Source organism: Apis dorsata, unplaced genomic scaffold, assembly GCF_000469605.1.
Source record: "Apis dorsata unplaced genomic scaffold, Apis dorsata 1.3 scaffold_235, whole genome shotgun sequence".
In the NCBI taxonomy this organism is placed as follows: domain Eukaryota; kingdom Metazoa; phylum Arthropoda; class Insecta; order Hymenoptera; family Apidae; genus Apis; species Apis dorsata.
Genome location: NW_006263516.1, coordinates 431366 through 441262, shown reverse-complemented (window position 1 = coordinate 441262; position 9897 = coordinate 431366). Strand labels below are relative to the sequence as shown.

Genomic DNA, 9897 nt, shown 5'->3' with positions numbered 1-9897 from the left:
ATCACAATTTGTAAAATAATTATATTCTTTATATAAAATATAAAATAAATATCAATAACGTAAAATTATTTCTATTTAATTGTTCCAAGAATATCTCATAAAAACTTTTCTATTTCTCTAGAAAAATCAACAAAGAACTTACGTCATTTTTACATATATGTATATATCATATATCTTCTTATATTATTTCCTTACGAATTTTTTGGTATTTATTACATTATTATTATTTATCACATTAACTGCGAATAAATATCAATGAAAAGACAGATATATTATACAAATGAATTACTTAGAATGTAATATATTTAAAAATTGATTTTTTCATTAGAAAACATAATTTTCGATTAAATTTTTTTTAATAAATCGTTAGAATAAGATATTCCAAAGTTTATTTTTAAGAAAAAATTCTCTAAAACTTGATTTTTCGATAATTATTTCCAAAAGAACGTTGTTAATTATTAACAAAAATGATTAGAAGAGAGAATAGTTGATGTAAAATAAATTAAAAATACGAGATATCAAGATTTTGTACATAATTTAACATAATGATTAAAATTTAAATAAAATGAAGGATCACAACAATTTTAGATAATGACCATCTATTTTTTCTATTTAATGAATATTTACTGTTTTCACTGCAACATAAACTTTATGCTTATTATATTCCATTATAATTATGTAAAACGAAATTAACATATAATTATTGTAGAACAAATTAAATTATACCTCCATATTTGATACTTGTATGTCATTAAAACTTGTTTATCAACATGGTTTCATAATTTATTCAAAAGTTATGTTATCTGAATTATTGCACTTCCACTTGCTCGATTTTATTTTAATATAGAAAAAAAGGAAAAAAATTTAAAGTTTTTTTAAAGTTCATATTATATTACAGTGTTCATATTATATTTTATATTCATATTATATTCATATTATATTTTATATTCATAATTACATTTCATAATACATAATTCATAATACATTTCATATTATTTCATTTTATTTTTTCCTCTATTATTAATAGTAATTATTGTTCGATAACGCGAATAATGCGAATTTCGTATTACACAAAATCAATAATTTAGAAATGCAAAAATTTAGAATTAAATAAAATAATTTTTGTTAATATAATAGAAAATAACATTTTATTTCATCAAAATAATATTAATTATTTTCAAAATTGCTTAAAATTGCTTATTAAATTCTATTGATATTATTTATTAGATTAAATTAAATCGATATTATTTTTTTGGATATAGATTCAATTTCTCTTCCAGTCCAATTTTTTTTAGCTTCAGAATTTAATTCTAATTTTTATTTGAATATATTTTCAATTTTATTCATTATTATTATAATATTCATTTATTATTCCTGTTAAATTTACTAATAATATTATATTTTATATAATTATCACAATTTGTAAAATAATTATATTCTTTATATAAAATATAATATTATTAGTAAATTTAACAGGAATAATAAATCGTAATAACATCGTATAGCATACATTTTACGAAGTTATACGATAATTATCACAATTTGTAAAATAATTATATTCTTTATATAAAATATAAAATAAATATCAATAACGTAACATTATTCCTATTTAATTGTTCTAAGAATATCTCGTAAAAACTTTTCTATTTCTCTAGAAAAATCAACAAAGGACTTACGTCATTTTTACATATGTATATATCATATATCTTCTTATATTATTTCCTTACGAATTTTTTGGTATTTATTCCTGAATTACATTATACGAGAACAATGGCGCGATCTTTAATTCGTAATATAGAACTACACAAAGTTGTACGAGACTTTATCTATTTTCTTTACAATAATTCTATCGCATATACGCATGTATATGTTTGTAATGTTTTTCTTACAAAGACAAGGCAAGATCGTAAAATGCCTGATCGAAACGAATCGGGGAATTCCTCGATTAAAGAAAACTTCGTTTCGAACAAGGCGCATGAATATGAATTAATTCGTTCCGCGCACATGCTAATGTATATATATATATATACACACACACACACACACACACACATGTACATACATACACACATTTGTCGAGTTACATGTTTGATAATGTAATAGGATTCGTTCAAAGTGTTAGACTAACTCTATACGACGTGGCGTTCACATACTTGGAAAGAGTATTCGCGCCACTTAAGCCACTATTTTGTACGTAGGGGGAGAGAGGAAGAGAGCCACCAGTAAAAACTTGAAGCGTTATTCGAGACTTCACAGATTTACTGCCCTCGATCTACTTCCATTCGTTAATTACGAGATTTCACCCTCTGTCCCGTGTGTTTGTGACGATAGTTACGAACCTAACAGCAGCGTAACTTTGCCTTCATCGATGATTTCACGGCTATCCCTCCTCTCCATTTCTCGAGGGTAAGTCGTAAAGTAGCGTGCCAACTTTCACCCGTTTCCATCGACCTTCAGATTCTGCGCTGCTCATTTTTGGCATTCGCGTACTGCGCATTGGCGCAAAACAATTGGTCTTTTATCGACAACATATTTCTTACGAAAATGGGAAAGTGTATTGATCTTATTATTATGAACATAGTTCGTATCGCCTTTGACACGTGTGACCTTGGTAAATTCAAAATAATAACACAGTGACTGTTTGAGAGTAGTTGAACAAGGAAATTGTTTGAATAGGGAAATTTATTTATTTAATTTGGTGATTGTTTTATTTTCAATTCTTATGTAAATAATCAATGTTTTTGATCATTCTTGATTTCGATAATTGGTAATAAAATTCTGAGCTTTGGGATATAAAATTAATAAATATGCGAAATAATAATGATACAGATGAATTTGAAAATTTTTTAAAGGGAAGATTTATTAATATAAGGCTTAATGAAACTTCATATGCACGTAGAGTACAATAAATTTTTTTATCAATCAAAAAGGAAATTAATCTCCAAAGTTTTTCAATATCTTTTTATATTTTAAATAAACAAAAATTACTTTTTTTTGCTTGGAAGAATTTTTCTTTAACAGAATGAATAGAATAGTAAACATTTTTAAATATTTTGTAAAATAAAATTTTGTCTATTATAAAATTTATTTATATCTGAAAAGATCAAAATGTATTGAAATTTTTAACGTTGATTTTAACTTTTTAAAATCAGATTACATATTTAAAAAGCAAATAAAAAGTTATTTATCAATATTTCATCAAAAAATAAGAAAGTTTAAATATTTATAATTTATATTAATTATTGTTTGCACTTTTTAATACTACAAACGAGTTTCTAATTCTGAACTTTCAAGTTTAGTATTTTAATATGCTGTTTTTATATGTTTTCACAGTAGTATTATTAGAGATATGCCTTAAGATACATTTAAAATGTCAGTTATTTTTTCTTTCTTTGTTTGCTTTCATATTCAAATATATTTTTTTCATTCATTTATTGATTTATGTATAATTAATAACCATTCATTATATTTCACATCATTTTCTATTTAATTATAGTATTAGAATAGTATTAGATTATATTAGATATATATTAATTATAGTATTAGTATAGTATTAGAATAATAATAATTTGAAACATAACAGGTACAAATCATTCGAACATTTTCCTATAAATCATATTTTGTTTTTATTTTTAGTTGTGTCATTTTTTGACATGAATCATTTAGAAAAATTAATTAAATATTATTAAACTTAATTATTATTTGATTTTTACAAAATAAAAGATTAAAGGTTTGATATACATAATTATTATTGATATGATTTAGATATGATTTAGATTTATATCATTTCTGTTCCTATTTATAACGTGCAGCTTTTCATTTCATACTTTGACATTAAATTACCATAACGAGCTACCAGACTTGTCATTTGAGACCAAGCAATTAATATATCATACATATTGATGCTAAAATAGTTTACTATTTGCTTAATCATTATACTTCATCCCGTGTTTTTGTAAACAAATCGATAGAATATAAAGATATCGATTAAAATTATTAAATTATTAAAATATCATAAGAATCAAATATTTCAATACGAAAATGTAAAAAAATCTTTATTCTTAATGTTATGGAAATAAATAAGTAAAGAAATGGTAATTTTTCTAGAATTATTATTCCATAAAGGAATTTAAAGAAGATTTTAAATAAGAAAATTGCGCTTTCTACGAGATTCGTCCAAACTATTTTCATCGATTTTGATGATGCAATCGTCTTCGAGTACGCTTTTCATGAAAATCCAGGTGCCGAATCTTATTGGAATTGGCGAACGATCACGACTGCGTTTCGATATCGTTCCGCAATTTATAAATCGAGTGGAAAATGGCATCTCTCTGAATGAAAAGTTCCTCAACGAATTTCGCACGAAAGTCGAAGGACGTTTTAGTGGACAATTTTTTTTAATTTTATCGTTGCAATTTTATTTTTATAATTTTATCAATTCGTGAAAAATAATCATTAATAATTCGAGAAAAAATTTCAATTTCTTGTTATTACATACTATTTAATTTAATATATTGTTATAAATTGTTTATAAACAATATTTATTATCGAATATTAATTATGTATTGATTGTTAAAACATTTTTTTTTAATTTTTATTAGGAAACTACATTATCTTCGTATTTTTAAAATTCTTAAATGTTTATTTTTGTAACGTGTATTGTAAATAATATATATATATATAATTAAAAATAATTATATATATAAAAAATAATATATATGATTAAAAATAATTTTTAAAAATAAATATTTAAAATCTATAATATTTCTATAATCTAAAATATAATTTATAATCTATTATATAATCTATTATACAAAGGAAATATTTCAATTCTTAGCTTTATAAAAAAAATTTCTTTAGTTTTTTTTAATTTTCTTTTAATTTAAATTTTTTAATTAAATGTCTGAATATTTTCTTATATTAAATTTTATTAATATTATTTGATGTATTTCTTAGTATATTAATTTATTATTTCTTTTCCTAAAATCTAAATGATATGCACATTAAATTAACAATTTATAGCGATTGTTTCAACATATTAAAAAGACTATCAATAAAATAAATTTTTCTGATTTTAAATTTCGCCTAGATAAATAAATTTTTTACTAATTACAATAAATATTTCAATATATTGATATAGACAAATTATTAGAATTAATAGAATAAATAAGTACGGAATAATAATTTCTATATAATAATTTTCGTCGCATAATTTTGCAGATCGAATTGAATGAAATAATTATTATCTACGAAATAATATATTCCAAGTATCAAAATTTCAATAACTTATCGTCGATTATTAGCCTTTTAATTGCGTTCGATTAAGTTGCGAAAGATTGGAACGATTATCGTGCTCAATTAATTCGTTCATTTCACCGAGAAATAAAATAGCGCGGATGTTTAGCCATTGAATGTGGTTAGTTGTTTCTTGCATAGTCACAGGAATCCTTTGTTTTTGTGGGAAACAACCTGTGGAAAGAATTCAATTGAAGTAGATCAGGAACGTGGAAGTGGTACACGGTAATCGGTTCGGCTTGTTCGCTGGTAAAATATATTAAAATATTATGATCGTTGAAACACTCGCGTAAGAAAGTTTATCAATATTTCCTTCCTCTGAAATTTACATTTAATCATTACGAATTTCTCACAGTGCAATTTGTATTGATTAATCGATGTTAGAAATTGGCGATTAATAAATTTAACAATTGAACAAGATTACGTATTTAATCTTGTTGCAACAAAGTATTTTCTTGAAATTAAATAAAATTATATTTTTTTAATTTTTTGGAAATTTTCTGAAAATATAAAAAAATTTATGATGTATAAAATTTGGTGATATATCATATGATACATATGATATATCATAACATACAGAGATTTGAATTGAATGAAACTTTAATATTTTTTTATTTTTGGAAAATTTTTTAGGGTATAAAAATTATGGTATGTGACATTTTATGATATATGATAGTATGCAATAATTTGAATTGCACGAAACCATAATATTTTTTAATTCTTATCAACGATAAAAAAGTTACACGAATCAGTGGATTTTTTAAGTCCAGACATTTATTTAAAAATTTTTAAATTTACATAAAATCTTATCATTCTAATTTCTAAATAATTAATTGAAGTATACTTTTTAATATACGTTAAAAAATATATAATATATGATATTTTACGATAGTATACAATGATTTGAATTGCATGAAACCATTATATTTTTTAATTCTTATTAATGATATTGATAAAAAAAATTGCACGAATCAGTGGATTTTTTAACTTTAGATATTTATATTTTAAAAATTTACCATTCTAGTTTTTAAATAATTAATTGAAGTATACGTTTTACTGTTAAATGTTATGTTAAAATGTCTTTTAAAATTTTATTAAAAAAAGAGCTAAATGAGTTTTAAGATAGGGAAAAATTTAATATATTACAATATAATGATTATATTGCATAAATATAATTTTATTTTATCAATCATAGTCTCAAATGATTATTAAAATTGTTGAAATAAAATAATAATTATATATAATTATACATAACGCTAATTTAATCATGATTAATGAATAGAAAATCTTTACATAAGAGCTGTCATAAAACATTTGAGGAATATTAAAAGATAGAAAAAATAAATATAAATAAATAACAACCTGGCTGTTAAAATATTAATTTAAAAAAGATTTTCTAAAATTATAATTTTTGAAAATTTTCTATATATAAAACGTTTCAAATACTATTGATTTTGTGTGTTTCAATTGCAATGGTAGACGTTCATTTGGCTGTAACAATAATTTTAAAATTGAATTCAGAATACGAATTGTTTGACGTTCCCAATAAATAACATTAGTAGCGTTTGCTTGTAACTAAATCAGTTAAATAGTGAGGAATATGCAAGCTGCGAGGAATGGCATAACGATACCCCATTTAATTTAATTTCCAAAATGGCCGGAAGCGGGATAAGTTGAACGGCTGTTCCATGACCGAACTTAGAAACTGTCATTAAAATTTAACAGAAAATGTACCTTCAACGCCAGCGGCATCTACATACATAGATCTTGATGTCTGTCGCGCAGAGAGCTAGTAGTATCCTGTTATTACTAAAACTTCATCATACAGTCGTAGTTAATTAATAGTTGACGCTTGAATCTTGCTTTTTAATTTAAGGTGATAAGATATTTTGAAAGGTGACAAGTTGCTGTACAATTATTCCAATTAATATTCGGATACCGTAATATCTTTAAATATATTATCTCGTATGCGAAACAATTATTCGAACATCTTGTTGCTCACGATGAAAATAGAAATATTAATTGTTTAAAATATACATGAATTGTATCGTTATAAATGAAATGTCTAAATAAATAATAATACTTTTAATATATATATATTTATATTTTGTATATAGTTTTATAATTTTAATGAAAAGGATGTTAATTTTGATTAACGAGGAAAGTTAAGATTATTATGATTGAAATATTTCATCGATTGTTATTAATTATAAAATTATTTCGATTCTTAATATTTATTTTTGTTAATTTAAATTGTTCATATTAATGATAGAATATTTATTTTTAATGTTTTTGAACTTTATTAACATTGTTCCTAATTTTTCATCGAATTTATGTTATCGAATTTTGTATTAGAATAACTAGAAATTTTGAGATTCATTATATTAATAGTTTTTTTTATAATAAAATAATTAATAAAATATTATATTTGAGTTTATATTCATATTATATTTGAGTTTCAAGGTTAACACGAAATAAATATTATTTAACAATATTTCATATCCAAGATTGTAATAACTATTTCTACAAAATGTTTAAACAAAAGAATCTTATATATCATTAATATTTTATTCTGCTAAAATATATTTATATTTTAATCTGCTAAATCAACTTTTTTAATTAAAATCATGATAAATAATTAATTTGAAATAAATAAAATATTAATTACTAAAAATGAAATACAATTTTTAAATATCTTTTTTCACATTAAATTTATAATAGTAATTAAACTAAATTATTTATTTATAAAAAAATAATTTGTTTCTTATCCAAAAATAAAATAAATAAAAAATTAATATACTACCAATATTCGGATATTATATAAGAGAGTTCAATTTTTACTTTTTACTCAATATACTTTTATTATTTTTATTCAATTTTATTTTTATTCAACTTGAATAAAATTTCAATTAAAAATATTCGAATCTTTTTCTTAATAATTCAAATATTCATATAAGAAAAATCTAATTCGTATAAGAAAATCATGCTATTTAAATTATTTTTCATATTATATCACGCGAAATTGGAATTAAATTTCAATGAGCATCAATATTGTTTTCACATTTAGAAAAAAAAGTTACATTTAAAGATAGATCGATCCATCGAAATCTATCTTTTCAATCAACCTTCTTTTATTATTTATGCACGACTAAACTATAAATTAGGGAAGGGAAGGAAGAGAATAAGAGGTCCCCGAAAAAAAGGTCAATAGGTCACTGCGGAGATCTTTTTTCTTGAGATTTAAATGTTACCGGATATTAAACTGCTTGGACGAGATAATCTTACTTTTGGAAAATGTCAAATCGTTTGATTTTAATACCGCGGCGATGTCACTTCCAAGCAGTTTCTTACGTAATTCAGACATAAGTCAGACGACAGCATTTTCAATTTTATCCCTTCAAGTTTAATTATCTTTCAGTTTTATAATATTAATTAATTTTTTGTACAATACGTTTTAAATAATCATACTATTAATAGGGATTTCCTATTCTATGGTAGTTATAGTTGTACATACACATCACAAACTTTTCAAATATTCGAGTTTCCTTTTTCACACGCATTCATTATTGTCGTCAATCTTTACAGAATTTTTTCTGCTTGATCAAAAATCAATATCGGCCACAAGGAAATTCCTTTTAGCGATTTTTGACGAAATATTGAATCGTGTTAAAAACCGTAACACTCTTTTTTTCATATTTATATTCCATTTTAGCTACAAAAATTAAGAATTGGATTGAAGAAAAAATCAATTTTTCAGATGTTGATAAATTGGAAGATGTTGAAGCGAGAAACTGAATCGCTGATCAACATTTTTGACTCATATCTGAATTATAGATACTAAATATTGTTTGCATAGGTAGAAATATGGGTTAAAACTGAACGAGGATTAATTTCAATTAGATATCGTTCTTAGATATTATTTTCGAGAATATTATTCAATATATTATTCTCAATTATGAATTTTGAGTGAAAGAAAAAATGATTATATAATAATAACAAAAAAAGATTGATTATTCATCTCGTAATATATATGCTAAACATTTCATATTCGTAATGATTCGTGATGAAATCCAGAGTAACAATTCAACATATAATTTCATCGCTCTGATTGGAATGAACGAAAGTTGGCCTGTTAGAATAATAACGGATTAAAGAGCTCGTTATCCATCGAAATCGACTGGCAGCCATGGCTCTGTTTAAATGGCGGATTTACATAAACTTGTTAATATACATTTTAAGCTCCTATTGCAAAGAAATCAAGATTTGAATGTTGTTGTTACGCATCGTATACGTGTTATTAAATGAGATCGTTTTTTTTTCCCTTTTTTTTTTTCTTTTTTGTTGTTCGTTTAATCACTTGATGTCGCATTTTGCACCATTAGCGTGATGTCGACTGGCTTTTTATGTAACGATGCATGAGTGTAACGCGTATGAATAATCAATGCGCCGTTTATGGATAATAAATCGAGTTAAATTATGATGGTAATATGATATAGTATAGTTTGTGGACAAGAAAATATAGCATATAACGTATGCTATTATTAAATCTTCTTTTATGTATATATTTGAAATTTTTTGAAATATAATTTGTAAGTTAATCAT

General features: G+C 23.1%; 1 protein-coding gene across 3 annotated transcripts in view; it reads left to right on the top strand.

The window, feature by feature from the left end:
- Window positions 1–9897, top strand: part of LOC102681557 (CCR4-NOT transcription complex subunit 6-like) — a 378685-nt gene that overhangs the window by 238014 nt on the left and 130774 nt on the right. The window lies entirely within an intron of this gene.